This window comes from Pinus tabuliformis, chromosome 1_1, assembly GCF_031772625.1.
Source record: "Pinus tabuliformis cultivar Carrire ecotype Pingquan chromosome 1_1, CPIR1, whole genome shotgun sequence".
NCBI classification, from domain to species: Eukaryota; Viridiplantae; Streptophyta; class Pinopsida; order Pinales; family Pinaceae; genus Pinus; species Pinus tabuliformis.
Window position 1 is genome coordinate 667897176 of NC_142297.1, and position 20375 is coordinate 667917550.

The following is a 20375-nucleotide window of genomic DNA, read 5'->3' on the forward strand; positions in this document are numbered from 1 at the left end:
TAAATGACGTAGGCAATGGATCATGGACACATGCATCTTTTAACTTCCATGGATCTACGCAGATCCTGATATCACCCTTTGTTTTCTTCTCCTGGACCACCATAGGACTAACCTTTTATGACTCTTCTACAGGCTCAATTATTCTTGCCGCGAGCATCTTATCGAGTTCCTCTCTTACTTATTCCTTGTATTTGGGATTCAACCGATACGGGCACTGCTTGACTGGCTTCACATCTAGTTTTATATTGATCTTCATCACACCCAAATATCCTACTATCCCTTTCAAGTCAGAGAACTTAGTTGGAAATAAATCCTGGCATTCATGTAATAATTCAACAACCTTATCCACAATGTATTCATCCCAATAGTCACCAATGTTCATGAATTTTGTGATCCGGATTTAAACAGGAACGCAACAAATTACAGAGATAACCATATACACAAAGATGCAGCGGAAATAATACTTCATTTCATTAATGGAAAATACTGAAATATGCTTACAACTAGAAATGGAAATAAACCAGCTAGGGCGATGGTAGCTTATCTCTGAGAAGAGATGTGATGGCTACATGCCTCTGAATTGTGTTACAATGAGGCTCGAAGGCCTATTTATTGTTGAGAAACAATGGAAAACCCTTAACATTCCAAAACCTAACCCTAGGAGATGAAACGCCAAACTGTGGGCCCCGTTTGGGGGTAAATTGGTACATCAACTTCCCGGGGTCGTAACTTTGGCATATGATCTCCGTTTGACGCGTACAATAGCTCGTTAGAAAGATCTATCCGAGTACTACCACTTTGGGAGGAAACATCGATCCATGGACCCATGTTGCCCCAGATTCCCAAAAAAACGTCGTTTAGGGCCTCAAAACGGCTCCGGAAGTTCAGGACCCGAAAAACTGCTAAAAATAGTAAACTGTGCTACAATTAAGGAAACTGAAAATGCTGAGAAAGACAATGGTGGGGGTCCAGGTGGACTTGGCAGGTGGCCACCAATATCCACCTGGATCATTCCTCCCCCCTTAGGAAGCAATGGTCCCCATTGCGTTGAGCTCCTCCATGAGATGAGGAAACTTCTGCTGAACTTGTTCCCTGGTGAGCCACTTACCCTGCTGAAGGAGTTGGCCTGCTTTGACAACTCGATACAGTTGGATATTCTCTTGGCGAGTGTTCTTGATCTGTGTGTCCATGATCCGATCAGTTGCAGCTTGTTCCATGCAATCTGGATTTAATTCTGTGGGTTTGAGCTATTTTGCAATGTCGGATGTGTCTAGCAATGGTGGAAAGTATGGCCGAAGGCGGTCCACATTGAACACTAGGTGCAGGCCAAGGAATGGGGGAATGCTGAGCTCAAATGCATTGTCTCCCATAGCCTTAGTAATGGTGTAAGGACCATATCGGAGTGGTCTCAATTTCCGATAGGCTCCAGTAAGGCGTTCCTTTTGCAAATGCAACCAGACTTTGTCGCCCACCTGAAACTTGTGTGGCACCCGGTGTTGATCATGTCGCTGCTTGTACTTGGCATTTGATTTCTCAAGAATGTCATGGACCTGCTGGCGAATATGTTGGATGCGCTCAATGAAGCTGGTGGCCTTATCTGTTTCGGACTGGACATGAGCTGAATTCATGTGAGTAGCTGCAAGGGGCATGGCCACATCAATGGGGCATAGTGGCTGGAATCCCAAACCCACCTGAAAAGGGCTATGGCCAGTGGAGCTGTGAAGAGCTCGGTTGTAGCTGTGCTGAACATAGGGGAGGCTCTCGTCCCATGTGCGTGGATGCTTTGAGTTATACATGCGCAGAATGTGCACAATCATCCTGTTGACAACCTCTGTCTGGCCATCAGTTTGAGGATGGAAGGCTGTGGACTTCGTGAGTTTGGTGTCCAGCATTGACCAGAGACTGGACCAAAATGTGCTGAGAAACCGACTGTCCCGATCTAAGATGATAGACTGTGGGATCCCAAAGTGCACCCACACTCGTTCAAAGAAGAGTTTAGCAGTGGCTTCTGCTGTGATATTCTTCTTGCAGGCCATCATAATGGCCATCTTCGAGAACCTGTCGACGACCACAAAAACACAGTCATTTCCATGCTTAGTGGAAGGAAGGCTTGACATGTAATCCATGGAGATGGGTTCCCAAGGTCGACTAGGGGTAGGCAACGGGGTATAGAGGTCGTGCTTCTTAATGGTCGGTTTGGCAATGGCACAGGCAGTACATGATCGGATGTACTTCCCAACATCCTGTCGAAGATTCGGCCAATAGAAATAATTTTGCAGTACTGCCACTGTTTTCTCGACCCCAAAATGCCCAGCAGCCCGACTGTAGTGTGCTTCCCAAATCATCTTGGCACGCTCGCTTGAAGGAACACAAAGGTGACCGAGGTGGCATAATAGGGCGTCCTGGAGGTGAAAATCTGCAACATGTCGACCCTCCAAGAGTGTCTGGTATGTGTGGCCGAATTCTGGGTCGCTTTTGTAGAGAAGTGGCCAATCAGAAGTCTCGTGCCCATAAGAGTTGAGCACGGTGGTTAGCGCCATGATCAGTGGCCGACTGAGGCAATCTGCAACATTATTGGTGCTGCCCTTTTTATACTTGATATTCAAGTGAAACTGTTGCAGGTATGTAGACCACTTCTGATGGCGATCGTTCTGCAATTTCCCTTGGGTCTGTATGAACTGCAGAGGTCGGTGGTCTGTGTGGATGACCGTTTCCTTCCCCAAAATGTAATGCTTCCATTGTCGGCAGGCCTGTACAATGGAATACATCTCTTTATCATAAGTGGGGTACTTCCGCACTGTGTCTGAAAGTGTTTCACTGTGATATGCCACTGGATGTCCATGTTGAGTAAGGACTGCCCCAATAGCATAGTCAGAGGCATCTGTCTCGACCTCAAATGGTTGTTGTAAATCTGGTAACGCGAGCACTGGTGCCGTGCAGAGGCGATCCTTCAACTCCCTGAATGCCTTCTGTTGAGATTCAGACCAAAAGAATTTTGCTTTCGCCCCGCCCTTGGTGACTTGACTCAAGGGCCAAGAAATATGAGAAAACCCCAACACAAACTTGCGGTAGAAGTTGGCAAGACCTAGAAAGCTACGGAGCTCTGTTAGAGTGGTTGGAGAGGGCCAATCCCGAATGACTTGGATCTTGGCTGGATCGACATGCACCCCCTGTTCATCAATAATGTATCCCAGATACTGAACCTGGGTCATGCCAAAAGTGCATTTCTCCAAATTGGCACATAGCTTGTGTTGCCGCAGTGTTTGGAGAACCTGTCGGATGTGGTGGAGGTGCTCTTCCCAACTCTGGCTGAAGATCAGAATGTCATCCAAGTATACTACTACAAAGGAGTTGGTGAATGGCCGCAAGATGTCATCCATTAGCCTCATAAAGGTTGCAGGAGCATTCGTCAATCCGAAAGGCATGACCAACCATTCGAAGAGGCCCTCCTTGGATTTGAAGGCAGTCTTCCACACATCAGAGGGTTCGATTGGTACCTGGTGATATCCTGACTTCAGATCGATCTTGCTGAAATATTTCGCCCCCTTTAGTTGGTCTAGGAGGTCATCAATCCGCGGGATCGGGTACCTATTACGGACAGTGATCTTGTTCAGCGCCCGATAGTCAATACAGAGTCTCCACGTCCCATCCTTCTTCTGTACCAACACGATCGGGCTCCCACAGGGCGATGAACTCGGACGGATGTGACCTTTCTGCAGGAGCTCCTGAATCTGCCTCTTGATTTCATTGTTCTCCAGAACGGAGTGCCGATAAATTGGTCCATTGGGTAGCGGCGCACCTGGGGTCAGATCGATGGAGTGCTTGACTTGACAGTACAGAGGAACCCCTGCCGGGGAGGTGAAGATGTCCTCGTACTCCTCCACAACCTTGTCCATCTGTAGTTGTCGTGCAGAGGGACCCCGTTTGGAGGCCGCGGCCACTGTCTTCTTCTTTCCTTGAGGGCATATCATCAAGAAAACAAATTTCCTGGTTTTGGAAATGATCTTACTGCATTGTTTTGCAGTAATCAAAGAGATGGCGGCAGGTGGTGCTACCTCTGGTATCCTGAACAACTTATTTCCCAATGTAACAATAACAGCACGAGGCTTTGATTCATACACAGCATATCGCTTCCACAAGTATGGTTGTCCTAGTAATACATCACAAACTTCAAGGGGAGCAATGTCACACAATACCTCATCCGTGAAGGGCTTGATGTTGTATGGAAGGCGACACTGCTGGCTCACGCGAAGATCTCGTCCTTGGTGAAGCCACCCAATGGTGTATGGTTGTGGATGTGCTGTGGTCGGTAAGCCCAACCGCTTCACGACCTCTGCCGAAATGAGGTTCTTTTGACTCCCGCTATCAACAATGAACTGTATCGGGGAGCCCTTTACCCACATCTGGGAGTGGAAGAGACGCTCCTCCTCCTCTGGATCTTCGGGTTCATTTTTCTGGATCTTTGCGGTAGCAACAGTGGCGCTGGGATCCACATCAATGATCTGCTTCCCTTTTTCATACCCCTTATCGGGTTCTGACTCAGAGTCGGAACATGCATCTGATTCTGAAACCTTTAGCTCAGCCACCAGTGACTGCTTGGCCCGACACTCACTTGTGTTGTGAGTGGAGCTCTTATGGAACTCGCACCATTTTCCAGTGTCCTTTCTCGGCTTCGCGGTGCTGTTCTTTGCTTGCAGCTTCGGCTGGTTGTCTTGGGCTGTCCCGCCTTGGCTTTGTCCTTTGTTCTGTGGTTTAGGGGCACCTTTCCCCTGCTTTGGATTTGCAGACCCAAAGTCTCGCTTCTTTTGTTTAAACTTCTGCTCGACCTTGACGACATATCGGTATGCTGCGCCGAGCGAGGGGATGTTTAGGAATTGTATTTCTTCTTGGATGTACTTGTGTAGGCAGCCACGGTATTTGAGTATCAAATGTTGCTCTGAATCCTTGATACACAACTTTGTGCGAAGGGTATGGAAAAGATTGGTGAACTCCGGCATGTCTTGGTCCCTTCCCTGCCGCAGCGTGGTCCACTTTATGTATTCATCCTCATAGCTTCCGACAGGGTAGTACTGCTCCTTGATGGCATCCCGGAACGAATCCCAGGTGGGTGCGGCTGAAAATAGTGAGCCAGTACTTTCATCCTTCTGCTCGCAGTAGGTTTCCCACCAGTCCTTGACGTGGGGGGCTGCTTTGAGAAGAGCAAAAACAATCTTTTCCCGACTCGAAAATTCATGAACATAAAAATAACCCTCTAGCAGATTTAACCATTTATCTACGGCATCTGCGTCTATCTGACCCTCGAATATGGGGATTTCAAAATTAACTTGTATCTTAAAGGGTGTGGCGTTTCCAGAGTAGCTGCTGGAAGCCGATGCGTTGCTTCTGGGTAGCCGCTGAAGGATCTGGGCAAAGCTGTCCATCATCGCGTTCCGTTGTCGCTCGAGGGCTTCTTCGAGCAAGATTTTGATGGGATCTCCTGCCCCCTCGTATTTCTTCTCGTCCGCCATGGGAGGCCGTCGGGATTTGCGAGGCTGGTCTTGCAAAGGTTCAACCAGTTCAAGCCCTAACTCCTTATATCCCGACCTTGTTGGGGACATGCAAAGAAAAACAGAGAAAAAGCAGACCGCTCTGATACCACTGATCCGGATTTAAACAGGAACGCAACAAATTACGGAGATAACCATATACACAAAGATGCAGCGGAAATAATACTTCATTTCATTAATGGAAAATACTGAAATATGCTTACAACCAGAAATGGAAATAAACCAGCTAGGGCGATGGTAGCTTATCTCTGAGAAGAGATGTGATGGCTACATGCCTCTGAACTGTGTTACAATGAGGCTCAAAGGCCTATTTATTGTTGAGAAACAATGGAAAACCCTTAACATTCCAAAACCTAACCCTAGGAAATGAAACGCCAAACTGTGGGCCCCGTTTGGGGGTAAATTGGTACATCAACTTCCCGGGGTCGTAACTTTGGCATATGATCTCCGTTTGACGCGTACAATAGCTCGTTAGAAAGATCTATCCGAGTACTACCACTTTGGGAGGCAACATCTGTCCATGGACCCATGTTGCCCCAGATTCCAAAAAAAACGTCGTTTAGGGCCTCAAAACGGCTCCGGAAGTTCAGGACCCAAAAAACTGCTAAAAATAGTAAACTGTGCTACAATTAAGGAAACTGAAAATGCTGAGAAAGACAATGGTGGGGGTCCAGGTGGACTTGGCAGGTGGCCACCAATATCCACCTGGATCATTTTGGTTCTACTTCTGAGCCATATTTCCAGTTTTGTGCACACTGGTTGCAAGATATCAGTGATCTCCGCATCAGGTCCACCAACTTCATGCAGTCCCTCTGACTCAAGGATATTAATATTTCGCGGATCCTCATCACCTTCTTCCATAGTAACATTGTAACATTCTAAATCATGTTGTAGCGATGTACTCCAATCAGGATGTACCCATGTGATAGGCTCCACAAGTGTTCAGAAGATTGCTACTTTAATCTCCTGAAGCGCTTCATCAATGCATTCGAACCCATATTCGAAACTGAATGTCAGCAAGAAAATTTCCTTCATTTCATCCCAATCAACAGCCCCGTTTCGCAGCTCCGTTTCTAAATACCAGTTCATTGGTATAACATCCAAGGTATGAATAAATATGTGCACCCTCTCTGGTTGAGGGACCTCACCCCATGCCTTAGTCCATCGATCCAGATGTTCGCGTGGGTCATCTTTTCCTGTGTACTTTCCAGTGTGTCGGGTGTTCGCATAGCCAAATCTTAATCGCATAATTCTACGATATTCCTTTCAGTTGAAAAAATTATCCTTGTGCATACCCCACCATCTTGCAGGCGTAGCTCTCAACGCTAGATCTAAGGCTTGGAACCGATGTTCCTCTAGTACGCCCCTTTCAAAATGGTCAATAAATATATTACCATCATCCAAGCCATCATAATAGGGTAACTTACATACCTTAGTAGATATACAACGTAGCGACTTTATACGTCAATTACATCGCAATGTAGAGACCTCATGCAACCAATTCTGACAGTTTTCTAACTCTTCATCTGAATCTGACTGACAGGAACTGTCCTTCTCCCAACTGATCCTTCCATCCAAAGTAGGATTGATCCAATCTTCATTTCGTGTAGTTAACTTATATATGTGCTCAATGCCTTCATCTTCATAATAATTTTGGTTTGGTTTTGTTTATCGTGCACCTTCTGTGAGATCCAATGGAACAATCACTCGAAGATCATTCTTTTCAAATACCATGCTCCGCTTCTTTAAATTAATGATTGCGTTAATGTCAAATTCCCAATTAATTCCGAGCAATGCTCAGTGTGGATTACTATCATCTACTATCTCTATAACTTCAAAATCTACCCCTGCTCTTGCACCTTCAATATCTACAGTTATCCCATGCAGGCGACCTCTTGTAGTCCTTCTACTATCCTCTGATCCCATAATAAGTTCATGCAGGTCTGCAGAAACTATTTTAACACTGTGGGATCTAAATCCTGCGTCGCAGTAACTTCTTCAGGTTTCTCCTTTCGTGGGATTAGTGGTATCTAATTCTTAGATGTAGAAACACCTGGATCCATAAAACTCTTTCTTGCCTTCATGAACGTGTCTTTTTCTCTATGTAAATCAAACCTAGCATTTTTCTCACCGACTTTTTGAAACCATAGATCTGATTTTGGTTGTTTTTCTTTGACCTTGTCTTCACTAGTGGCTATACCGCTTTGCATGACTATGTTGATATTGGGATCATCTTTGCATGACTCGAATCTCATCATCTGAATATTCTGTGTCGGCTGTTGGTTCTTCTTCTCCTGCATTTTTGCCATTAATGTCGGGCAATTTTTTATAACATGATCAAATTGACGAAAATATTGACAAGAAGGGTGAGTTGGATTTTGACAATCGCGCACAAAGTGTCCCAGCTCTCTGCAGTTGTAGCAAATGATCTGATCCCGACCTCTTCCAACTCCTCCTCCTCGTCCTCTTCCCTATCCTTGGAATCTTTCGTGAGCTATAGGTGAGCCTTGATCGTTCTGCACACAGTTTTCAACCTACATTCTATACAATGGAGTCCTTTCCATCATTAGTTCATAGCTTCGATATTTCCTTTCATCATGACCAACAGATTTACAAAAGTTACAGAAGAGTTTCTTTGGAGACTGTATAAACTTCTGTAATAGAGAACAATTATCTATCTAATGTTGTCCTGATACTTGGTAGATGCTACATCAGGTACTTGCGCTAGTGCTTGATCCAACGGAAGATTTTGTCTTCAGCGGGTTGGGACCTCCTTTATCTAGATAATCCTGTAATACAAGGCATTGATATTTATGATGACCTTCAACCTTGCACTTCGTGCACCAAACTTCAGAGTGTGCTTTTGATTTAACCTCGTTTCCCTTCTTTATATCCCGCAACTCCATATGCAGGCTTGCTAACTATAATTGGATCTGTTGAACTCCTATATTCATGCCTTGGATCGGTGAAACTTCTAGCTTCATCGCAATTTCCAATGCTTCGGCCTGAGACCCAATCTTTTGCTAAGATAACAATAATCTTAAGTGAGGTAATAGTGAAGCTATGTACTAGTCCCTATGTTCTTCATTTGAAATCTAAAGATTAGCTTGGCTCAGTAAGCACTTCAGTCGTTGATCTATATCCCATGGAGACTCATTAACCCTCTTCTTGATCTCCTTGATTTTGGTCACACACTGAGCTTGCAATTTTGGCTTCCTAAATTCTACATTTAGCGCATACTTTGTGTTCGCTAACAAAGTAGCCGGATGAGTCGTACTATATCTAATGTACTAGGTAAGTGCTATGTCTTGCAAAACTGTAACCAATTGCACTTTCTTAATATCATCGTCGATGACCTACTGCGCTTTCCACACAGCGTCTGCAACAAACCAAAACTAATCAGGATCCTCTAATCCCTGACCCCTGAATACAAGAACTTTTACTGTATTTTCCATATTGAACAACAGAGGTGGAGGTGGATGTGGACGTGGAGGTGGAGGTATAGGTGTATGAGGCGAAGGTGAAGTAGAGGTGGAGTGGATGGATGTGGAATCCTAGAAGTACCCTGATCTATTGACTACGTCACACCCCTGGGCGTACTAAGGATACTTCTTTCTTCCTTACTTTCATACTCTCCCAATAAGGGACTGTATTTACTTTGGATGAATTTGTCTAGATCTAGTCTGAATCGCTTTCCACTTCATGTATATCTAGTCTTACCCCTCTTAAACATTAAGGTAAAGGCATAATCCCTTTTTCACACAAAAGTATTTTAACCCAGGTTTTTGGCGATTTCAGGTACTTACCTCTCGGATCTTTGAAGAATTGGTGTTCATCTTCGGTATAAGACACAAATGTATCTATTGCAAATTCAGTGATGAAACCACCCAAGATACTATCAATCCAGTAATCAACTTCCCTTGCAACCTCATAATCAGATCCTTCAAGTTGTTTGACTAATTCTAGAGTCCACACAATAGGATCATCGTGCTTCCACGTAGGTTCTCTATCCATTAATTTGGATAGCCACTCGTGTAATTCACAAGGGAACGTTGAAAAGAAAACTTCGTGTACTTATGTGTAGAGATACCCCTATAACCACTTTTCTTTTGATAAGCACGAAATCTGATTCTCCTGAGATGCAAATTCGTGCAACTTCTGATCTATCCACTTCTTGATTTCCTTCTTAGTTGGTATCCACTTATGCCACATCACACATCCCTGAGATAGATCTCGGTCTCGGCAAAAGAACCATTTGTTGGCTTGAAGGGGTTTGGATCCAAGTTTAGAGTTAGCTGCGCTAACTAACAAAACCCTACACTACGGCCCTTTCGGCAACAACCTGCTTAGCGCAGGCTTTAGTCTCACCCGATGTAGTATTGGGGGATGCTAGAACCAGGTTTACACATTTAGAAGGCTATGTGATGTGGGGTTAAGGCGTTTCTTCAGTTTCAGGCTTGATCTAATTTTCGCGAACCCTTATCCCTGGAATCCCCAAACTTAAAGCGATTTTCATTTAAACAGAGTTATGAACTTCGGGTAAGCATATAGTCATGCATAAAATAATACATAACAATAGATCCATGTCTTCGCGGAGAAACTAAGAAAAAAATACAGATAAATGACATTCAATTGAGCGTAAATACATAAAACACATAAATATATAAATTGGACGCAAAATTGCTTTAAATACTCTTTATTATTTCAGATCTTCAATATACAAGCTTTTCAGATCCTGCACACATAGCTGCAGGGGCCCACGCACTCATCTGCAGACTTACCAAGGTCTTCGCGCACACAGCTGCAGGAGCCTTCCCCTTTGCCCAAAATACATAAAGATTGTACCTTTTCAAACTCAAAACATATCCAATCTCACTTTCTTCTCCCCTTAGACTTGCTAAGACACCCCTTTATATACTTTTCCCTATTACAATACCATGGTCTGTAAACCATGGGCGGAGCTTAAAACAATACAAAAAATAAGGGGCTTTGACCTTCCTAAGCCCCTTGACTCCTAGTGACCTGGGCTACTCACGCTCTGCTCCTCAAAATGTGGAGACTTTACAATATCTTATCAAAACTTAACCTAGGGACCCCGTCCCAACAAGAGGTGATGGCAAAAACAAGAAATCTTTGTCAAATTCAAAGTATTAAATTGTATTTGAGCGTTTTTAGTATGTTATGATTGGATCTCGGTAATTATAGAATTAGTAACAATTTTCATATGTTCAAGGATGTTAAATTCCAATAAGGTTTTGGTGAAATATTAAAGCGACTTTTATTTATTTGGTATTCATTGATGTAAGTGCAATAAATCGCTTCTATTTGAAGAAAAGCACAATAATTTGGTGTTGGTGATAAATATGAAATAAATGGTCGATATTTTTCAATAGAAAAAATTGTATGATACTAATTCTAACAACCCAAACATTAATGATATAAATAATGCACACACTCATATGATGCCCTACAATAAATATTCATCAAAACTACTATTATCTACATATCTATTTCACATTTCAAAATTGATTTATATTTTCTATTTACCTACCTACCAAATTTGCAATGATTGAAACAATCTAAATTTATAAAACTTGAATTTTCTACCTTCTAAACTTGTAACTTTAGTTTCAAATAAGTAAAGCATCTTGTCACGAAACAAGCTACAAAATTACATATTATATGATGCTAAAAATAAAAGAAACCATGCACTTTCCAAACTAATTTGACATATGAAACTTGAATTTCCTATCTTCTAATGTTGTAACTCTAGTTTCAAATAAGTAAAGCACCTTCACATTAAACAAGCTAGAATACCACACATTACATGATGCTAAATATAAGGAAACCATGAACTTCCCAAAATGATTAGATATATATGCCAAAGAACTAAAGAACAATAGTGAAATAAAAACTAAATCCAAGTATGTTGATCTTACAAAAAGCTAACCAAAAGAATCTACAAAAACCCCATTTATTTGAGAGAAAATGCAAAAAATTAAACAAAACAAAAGCTGAAAATGATTAAAATGATAAAATACTCATAATGTGAAATAAACTGAGGTAATAAAAATTATAATCCTAAACACAATAGGATAGATGATATTGAATTGAAATAAAATTAAGAGAGAATGAAGAGTTAATGACACTAAACCGGGTCAAGAGTCTTCCAATGGTTGAAAACAAGATACAACTTTGATGATGATAATTGTATCTACACAACACCACACTTACGATTTTATGCCCAAAATCTCCTTTGACTCACTACTTGGCAATCCTATATTTTTCACTAATTTACCAAATCTTTCTATTCCACTAATCACTACACACTAAGCCTAATCAAACTCTAAATTGCTATCCCAAACATACACTAAAACTTAATGATAATTTCCTTTAAAACCTAATTGCCAAGATTTATTTGGAAATGGTAACAACTTGACTAAATAATTGCTTTGCCTATGCACATGACATAGATAAACCATTTTATGCGTATTGGACTACAAAACTTGATTTTTTTAGACAATTCAACTTGATATTAAGGAAAGAAAAAATGAAAAAAACCATTAAATCTTTAAAAAAACACTAAAAAGAAAATAAATAATCACTTTAACTCTGCTCAAAATCATTGAACAACTATCCATAACATATTTAACACACTCTCTCTCTATATATATAATTAAAAAATCCAACCATTACATCCTTAAACTATACTTTTATCTCCAAATAAAATCATAATTGCATAAATAAATTTATAAATCTCTTCAAACATTTCTCATTCTATTTTGTTTCAACTCACATTTCCAAAAACCTTAAAAATTATAATAAATTAAAATTATTATAAAGCTTTGTTTCCTACATTAAATAAAAAAATAAAAGGAAACTTTAAAATCAAAGTGAAACCCAATTCCTTATTTACAAAAAGCCCTTCAATCATTCATCCTCATGTTGAATTAGCACTTGTATGTATGAAAACAAAAAATAAAGTCTCTATGGTAAATAGTTTCAACTTATAATCAAAACTTAAATTAAATTCTTAAAAATTTCCACAACACTATGTGATGAAATAATTATTTCTTTCAACTTATAATCAAAACTTAAATTCAATTGTTTTAAATGTTAGTGTAAAACTCTCTATTCCATAGATTCATTAAAAAAAAAAAAAAAACTATCTCTAAGTATTAACAACAAACCAAACCCTATAAATAGTGAATATCTCCTCCTCATCAATGTGAACCCCCGCAACATTATTCCGACTATTTCTTTGAAAGAAAAGGCCGCACTTGAAACCTGCAGTTAAGAATCACTGAACAACATTAACTAAACCTCATTTTGTGTCACCACATCACATGGATGCTTTGAGTCTTTACTTATAACACTTGTGTAAATTAAATATTAAATCAAATAATTAGGTCGATTGGCTTTTCTTTTGAATCAATGTTCTCCGTCTGACATCTGTGCACAGATTTTTTAAGCAACCTTCTGCTTTCCACTTGACATGTGTGCGCACCGCCGAAGTTACGGGAGAGTCCGTTTGAATTCACCGTGGATTTCATGGTTGATAATGCGCTCGGCTCCCACTGTGACACAAAGCATTTCAAATCTGAGAGCGGTGGAACTGAAGCACAGGACCTCTCCTCCTCGTCAACAATATCCCCCACATTCTGCAGATTATCAGAGGCCACGACTCTAGAATCCGGAAAAGCCACAGATATTCATCTTTTCGCCTGCCGAAATTGCAGAGTTTATTGAACCACCCCAGTTTTCCATCCCTTTGGGGTTTTCTTGGCTGTCGATCTTCATGGAGGGCGCTAGTTAGGGTTTTGAGCTTCTTGGCCTCTTTAGTCTTGAGCTTCATCTGGCCAACGCAGGAGACATCTGGCGAGCCCGACTCATAAGTCTTGAAACTATTGATGCTTGCCACCCTTATTACCAAAATACGACTATTCCTTGGGAATGAAGGAAAATGAGGGTTTCTTGCAGCCTTTACCGGTGAGCCTGCATCGAATTCTGGCAGAAAAATCTTGACTCCTGAATCTGGGAGTCCTGGTTGGAGATTTAGAAGTTGTGTAAAGAAACTACACCCTTGAATTGGTTTTGAGTGGCCATTTGGTATTACATTGTATTGTTTTTTGTTTTGAGTGATAGGGAAGTTACAACAATGGAGGAGTCGTCTCTGAGATCTCCTTTCTTAGAGAAAAAAAGAGGAAAACGGTGGAGCGATAAGAGATGGGCCTTTGATTCAGAGCAGACCTAATGATCTTTTTCTGGATGCACATGCACATTTAATCTCAAATCCCAAGCAGCTAGATCGAGAAAGGTAGACAAAATCCAAAAATTTGTGGACTATTTCAGGCACTGTGATTATCACTGCTATATGTCAGTATTCGCTATGAGCTATCACCCAGACATTTGCTAGGCATTTGGGTACTGTTGAACTAGTTGCAGTTGGGTCTTGAAATGTTAGTTTCACTTAAATTCCTTTTAATTTAGAATTCTTTACTACTCTCGTTTTTATGTTATAATATTAGTTCTAGACTTCCTTTTCACTCCAGTTTTTATGTTATAATATTCAACAGGTTCCTGTATACATCCCTGAAATAACTCCTTAAATTAACTCCTAAGAATTTAAGAGGAGGGCTTACTACAACAAATCAAGTATGAAGCTTTGATCCACATGATCCGTTCTTTACAGTCTCTGATTAATTAGAATGGACAATTTTTATTTGAACTAGAATTTGTAACAGCAACATTGTAGTTCATTATGCAGAAAATGAAGTCCTATTCATTTTAAAAACTTTAACATCATCGTTTTCTGCCTCTGATGGCAATTTTCCATTACCATTGGTATTTTAATAGCATATTTTCTTGGGGTGGCTATTTTCTTGGGGTGCTAGTTCAGTGGCGCCTTCTTGCCATTATAAGTAATCATCACTATTAAAAATTTCTTAACCATGTTTTTCTTATCAAATATGATAATATGACAAACAAGTTTGTTTCCATCTTGGTTGGAGCCTAATAATACAAGATATAAAGTATACGGCCATACAAAATGTCTGAAAAAGTTTGTTTCCATCTTGGTTGGAGCCTGAGCCTAATAATACAAAAAGTATACGGCCATACAAAATGTCTGAAAGGACTTTCATTATAGAAGAAAGAAAGAAAGAGAAATTATTTTAACGTCCACGAGGCTAAAGATAGCCTATGGGACAGATTGCTTTTTCATCTGCTTGATGTATTCGACCCTTTTTTTGTGAAGCTTCACAATAAATGCTCCCGTCTTCTCGACAAACCCCTCGTTAAATAGATTATCCCAAGAGCTAGCTGCCAGCGTATCTGCATAACTTTCCCTGTTGTCTTTGAAGGCCTCAAGGCTCACATTCTAAAATGAAATGTTTTTCTGTTTCCACTTTTCCGGAAGAACAAAAAATGCATACCCTTTCCTCCCACACTTCCTTTGGCCTTTTCCAGCGCCCTGTTTCACAACGAAGTTGATGAGAATTAGTCCTTAACTGAGCAATAAGAATTTTGGCTCTCCAAGAGATATTGGCCTCTATGTATGCTTTTGGTTGATGATTATGAGTGGGATTAAACACTTCAATATAGTAATTTTTCTTTCTTCCTAGCTCCTTCTCCCAAGTATGTTTGTGGAACTTTTCCATAACAAAAGCTTTTATCTCTTTGCTGTTTATGGGGCACGCGTTCAAGCAAATATCCCATTTACTAAACCATTTGTTATTTTGTTGCATCCAAGTTTTTTTGCTCTTGCACAATCTATCATTAAAGACAACCTTAGGCCATCTACCCTCTTCCATTTGCTCAATTTTTTTTAAATAACTTATGACTCGCACCATAGCAATTGCTTCAATAGGAGCAGCCCCTGTTTCACTTAACAAGATATCATAAGGCACTGCACTTTTAATCTTAAATTTGTTTGTAATCAAACGCTTCTGAATTTTCTCAATTTGTCTCCACTGCATGTCGGAAGTACTGCTAGCCCACAGTTCACAACCATATAGAATCACTCGAATCACTAGAAGCCCAAAAAGAGTTTGAGTGGTCTTCCAGTCCCATAACTCTGCCTCTCTACACTTATTTTGAAAAGCATAAAATGCTTTCCAACCCCCCAAAGTTCTTTTCTTTCTACAACCATTCCAGCTTAGATTTTTGTTGAAGTCGACTCCGAGGTATTTGTATTCCGCAACTTCTTCCAGAATGTTGCCTTCAAAGTAGAACTTATGTTGGTTATGTTTTCTTTTCTTAGAGAAGACCACTACTTTCGTTTTGCTGATATTGACTTGCATCCCCACACTTCTATAAAAATGCTCAAGGGATAGTAAGTGCTCTTGCAAACCAAGCGCCGATTTAGCAATCAGAATAAGGTCATTTGCATACAAAAGAAGCCTTATAACAAACTTGCACAAATAGATACCATCACCCCCTTGCGAATTTAACCACTCCTCAAGCTTGTCGATATATAAACCAAAAAGGGTAGGAGACAGTGGACAACCTTGCTTGACTCCGAGATCGCTTCTAAAACTTTCAGAAATGCCTGCCGAAGTTCTAATTTTGACTTTCACCTCTTCATACAGCCTATGCACAGCTGATCTCAAATGTTTAGGAACCCCAAGTTCCTCCATTCTTTGCCAAAGTTTATCCCTAGGAACCGAGTCAAACGCTTTTCTGAAATCAACAAAGCAACAAAAGACTTCTTCTTTATTCTCCCAAACTTTTTCAATGATGTGCCTTAAAGTTATGCAATGATCAACTGTTGAATGCTTAGGTCTAAAACCTGCTTGCCCTTTAGCATGCTTATTTCTTTCTTCTGCCCACTTGCTAATTTTGTTTTCTAGCATGCTTCCAAATAGCTTTGCAAACAAAGGGTTTATCATGATGGTCCGATAATTGGAGGGGTTATTGATGTCACCGCTCTTGAAAAGAGGTATTGCCAGACTAGTTGTCCAATCTGTGGGGAGCCCTTGTTGTATGATGTTGTTGAAGATTTTTGTAATGTGAGGTGCAAGGATCTTTGAGCCCCACTTTAGATATTCTGCTTGGAGTTCAGCTAAGTCTTTTGCTTTTCCAACACCCAACTTCTTGATACCCATCTCTACCTCTTGTACCGTGAAGAGTTTAGTATCCGTGTTGACCAAGGGGGGAGGGTCAACCTTGGGAACCTGCTCATAGAGTTGTCTTGCATAGTCAAACCATTTAGAAGCTGTAATATTATTTCCATTTTGTATCTTTTTCGGTTGGAGCTCCTTCCAAAATAATTTGGGATTATTTTTCCCAAGGAAGATTAGTTCTTCCCTCCTTGAAACCATGAAATCAGCTTTTTTCTTGCTTAATAAATGCTTGTAAGATTTGAGCTTTATGTTGTCCTTGTTTGACTCTTTCCAGATTCTCCTTGCCTTTTGCATTCCTCGTCAAACCAAGCATTAACCGGAAAGCAATTTGTTTCAGATTTCTTAATTTTTGTTCTTTTGCAGTTTGCAAGTGCGCATTGAATTAAATGTGTTAATTCATGACTATGAAGGCTGTGAATTGTAATTTTCTCCTTCTCAAAGAGCCTCTCTAACGTCATTTTGAAGGTATTACAATTTTCTGGGGTCAAAAGAATTCTGCCCTGTGGGATATTTTGTTGGACATGCTGAATTTTTGACTCTAATTGTTTCTTTCCAATCCAAGAGAAACATAAATAAATTGGCTTGTGATCTGATTTCAAATCCCACAGCTGATCTCCAACCAGAACTTCGTCCATTTTCTCACACAAACCATGCGAGCAAATTACATAATCTACCACACTTGCTCCATTGTAAGTATTGCAAGTGAAATTACCGGACTTTGCCTATCTAGTCAAGCCATTACAAATGACTAAATCAAAGGCCCCACATAGAGTAAGCAATTGTTCACCAAAGAGATTGCAGCCCTTGTCCTCTGAAATTCTTCTTTCCCACTGATGATTGCTTTCTTCTGTAAGCCAAATAGGGTCACAATCATCTTTACAACAAAGAATGCTAGCTTGCCCCCTTATAGTCCTAGCATTGAAATCACCCACTATAAGGACTTCACCTAGCTGAGAATATGTTGCAATATATGATTGTTGTAATTTCAAAAATTAAAAAAATTGGACTTTTTTAACATGTATTTGCAGGAATCATACCCTGTCTTCTTTTGGTATCGGGACTCTTCTTTATTCCAGAGTCCCCTAGGTGGTTGGTGAGTAATTATTCCTTTCCAAGTCATTTCTTATAGTACATTTCCATAGGCATATTTTTAATGAATTTTTAGTGTATTGAACTTTAGTTTCTCAAATTCGACACCATGTATGCTCTTACTGAAATCTTGTATTATCTCAAACGGTTGATTGATTGCAATTCAGATTTGTCATATGTACATAATACAATGCTTGAAAACAATAAAGGTTTATAAATTTAAAGAGAATATGTAGCAACATAATAAGAGATTAAATAATACAAATAAACCAGAAGGGAGCATCTAGGAAAGTTCAAACTTTAGATATACATTACTATGCAGAATTCAAGGTGTCATTTATCATTTTTGTATTGATTAGTGTCATTTGTTGTTTCAGGCAAAAGCTGGCCATGACAAAGAATTTGAAGAAGCATTGCAAGCCCTTCGTGGAAAGGACTGTTATGTTTCTGATGAAGCAGCTGAAATCAGGGTGCTTACTGTTAATTTAGGTTTTCTGCCTATAAATTATAATTTGTTAAATAAGTAAAATAAATTGTCCAAAAATATACTAACCTTAAATTGTTGTGGCTGGTCATGGAGGAATCCGAAGGTAATTCGATTCACAATAGTGAATAATACAAGAAAAAAATGGTTATATTTATTCATTTAGTTGGTTATATTTATTCATGAGTTTAGTTGGAATGATGATACTAAGAAAAAAAATTGTATTATTCAGGAATATGTAGAAGAGATAGGTAAAGAACAACCTTTCTGGATGAATCCCTTCTTCTATAAAAAAAAATTTGTGAAAAGCTTTATGACTTGAGGCTCTCAGAAAATTCATTGACAAGCTCAATCCCAATGGAAATAGGAAAGATCAGTAATTTCTCCAAGGACAGTTTCCATTGAGTGCTTCCAAATGGCGTTGGATCTAGTTTGTGGAAATCCCGGACTCTGCGGAAATTCATTGGATCCCTGCTCGCAGGCTTCTCTGGAATCTTCAAGATCTAGAAGGAATCAATTTACAAAGGGAGCAATTGCTGACATCTCAGTTGCAATTGTATTAAGTTTAATCCTTTTGGGTCTCATTATGTTCTTGGTTTTTTTTAAATTTATGATATTTGGGCCAAAGCAGCTTCTTCCTCTGGCTCAGTTTACCATAATCATGACTTTGAATGGAACAATGAAGAATGTAGATGGACATTTGAAGACATAGTTGAAGCAAAACACAAAACACGGGATGCTTTTAACACAGGGTCATTTGAGAGCCATAATTTTCCCAAGAGAATGTGCATATGCTAAAAGAACCACAAGGAAGAAAGAAGTTTGCAGAATGGGAATTATGCTGATGGAATACATCCTAAAGGCAATAGAAATTTTTATGATGGGCTTCATGACTTTTTCTGAATTGCAGCCAGTTTTCTTTGGGAACGAATGGAATACATCCTAAAATCAATAGACATTTTTATGATGGGCTTCATGACTTTTTCTGAATTACAATCAGTTTTCTTTGGGAACGATAACTACACGGGTTGTTTCCTTTGATGAGATGAGTGTAAGATCATTCATTTATGCTGACTATGAGCACTGCACTGTTTGAGATATCATTATGTGTGGAGCTGATCGTGGCATTATAAGTTGATTACCTGCTATATTTGTCAACTGTACATGTTTATCACCTCAAAACCAAGTGTTTTGGAGCAGAAGAAATTATTCTACTTATAGTGGTATCACCTCAAAACCAAGTGTTTTGGAGCAGAAGAAATGATTCTACTTATAGTGGTCCTCACTTAACTTGTTCAGTTTCCTCCAACAATTTCAAGTGGGAGAAACTTAATAGTTTTCAAGGACCTCTGGAACCAGTCGTACAGGCAAACAACAAACTACTCAAACTCCCAAGTTCCATACACCGCACCTGCAAGCTTGTTGGAATTGGTAACCGGAACCAAGTTGGTTACTGTCTGAACATTGCATTTTGGCTCCTCTTTGTGAACAATATCTATAATGTGGCTCCTCTTTGTGAACAATATCTATTGTGTAACTGCATGGGGTGGTGTCAAGTTACCACATTTCTAATTTTATTAAAAAAAATGTTGAGTTTCAGGGGATTCTTTTCAAACCAATCTGAAGGACATAACTATATTGACAAACTTCTATGGTGAAATTTGAAAACCAAGAAAGTTGTAAGTTGTATATATCATTCGAGCAGGAAACAATTAACAGGGCTGGATTGGCCTTGAATCTTTTCCTGGTTTGTTAGCTGGAAGCACACAGATCTACTGAAGGGTACAGACTATATCATTCGAGCAGAAAACAATTAACAGGGCTGGATTGGCCTTGAATCTTTTCCTGTCTTTTGTTAGTTGGAAGGACACATATTTACTGAAGGTTATAGACCCTAGATTACTCTTTTAAAACTAATCCCCGTCTCTTTCGGAATTTCAAGTAATTCTTTTGAAAATTTTCGCTAATAAACTCATACTAAAACTCCTATTAATTTAGAATTAAATTATAATTAATTTTTATAATTATTTTAAACTAATTCTGCAATCATTATAAAGATCAATGCCCAACTCTCATAACCTCTGTTGTTTTTATCATTAACCATTCTAACCTAACCACAGAAGTATTTAATAA

General features: G+C 39.9%; 1 long non-coding RNA gene across 4 annotated transcripts; it reads left to right on the forward strand.

The window, feature by feature from the left end:
- The first annotated feature begins 12977 nt into the window (after positions 1-12977).
- Positions 12978-20120, forward strand: LOC149215171 (uncharacterized). Of its 4 annotated transcripts, none has more exons than XR_016251013.1 (3): positions 12978-13535; positions 13692-13863; positions 18136-20100. It is a non-coding gene; the product is annotated as an uncharacterized LOC149215171 (long non-coding RNA). The 4 variants fall into 4 exon arrangements; XR_016251012.1 differs by having other exon boundaries at positions 12979-13863; positions 18136-18228; positions 18475-20099; XR_016251010.1 differs by lacking the exons at positions 12978-13535; positions 13692-13863 and adding an exon at positions 17686-17762 and having other exon boundaries at positions 18136-18228; positions 18475-20100.
- The last annotated feature ends 255 nt before the right edge of the window (positions 20121-20375 follow it).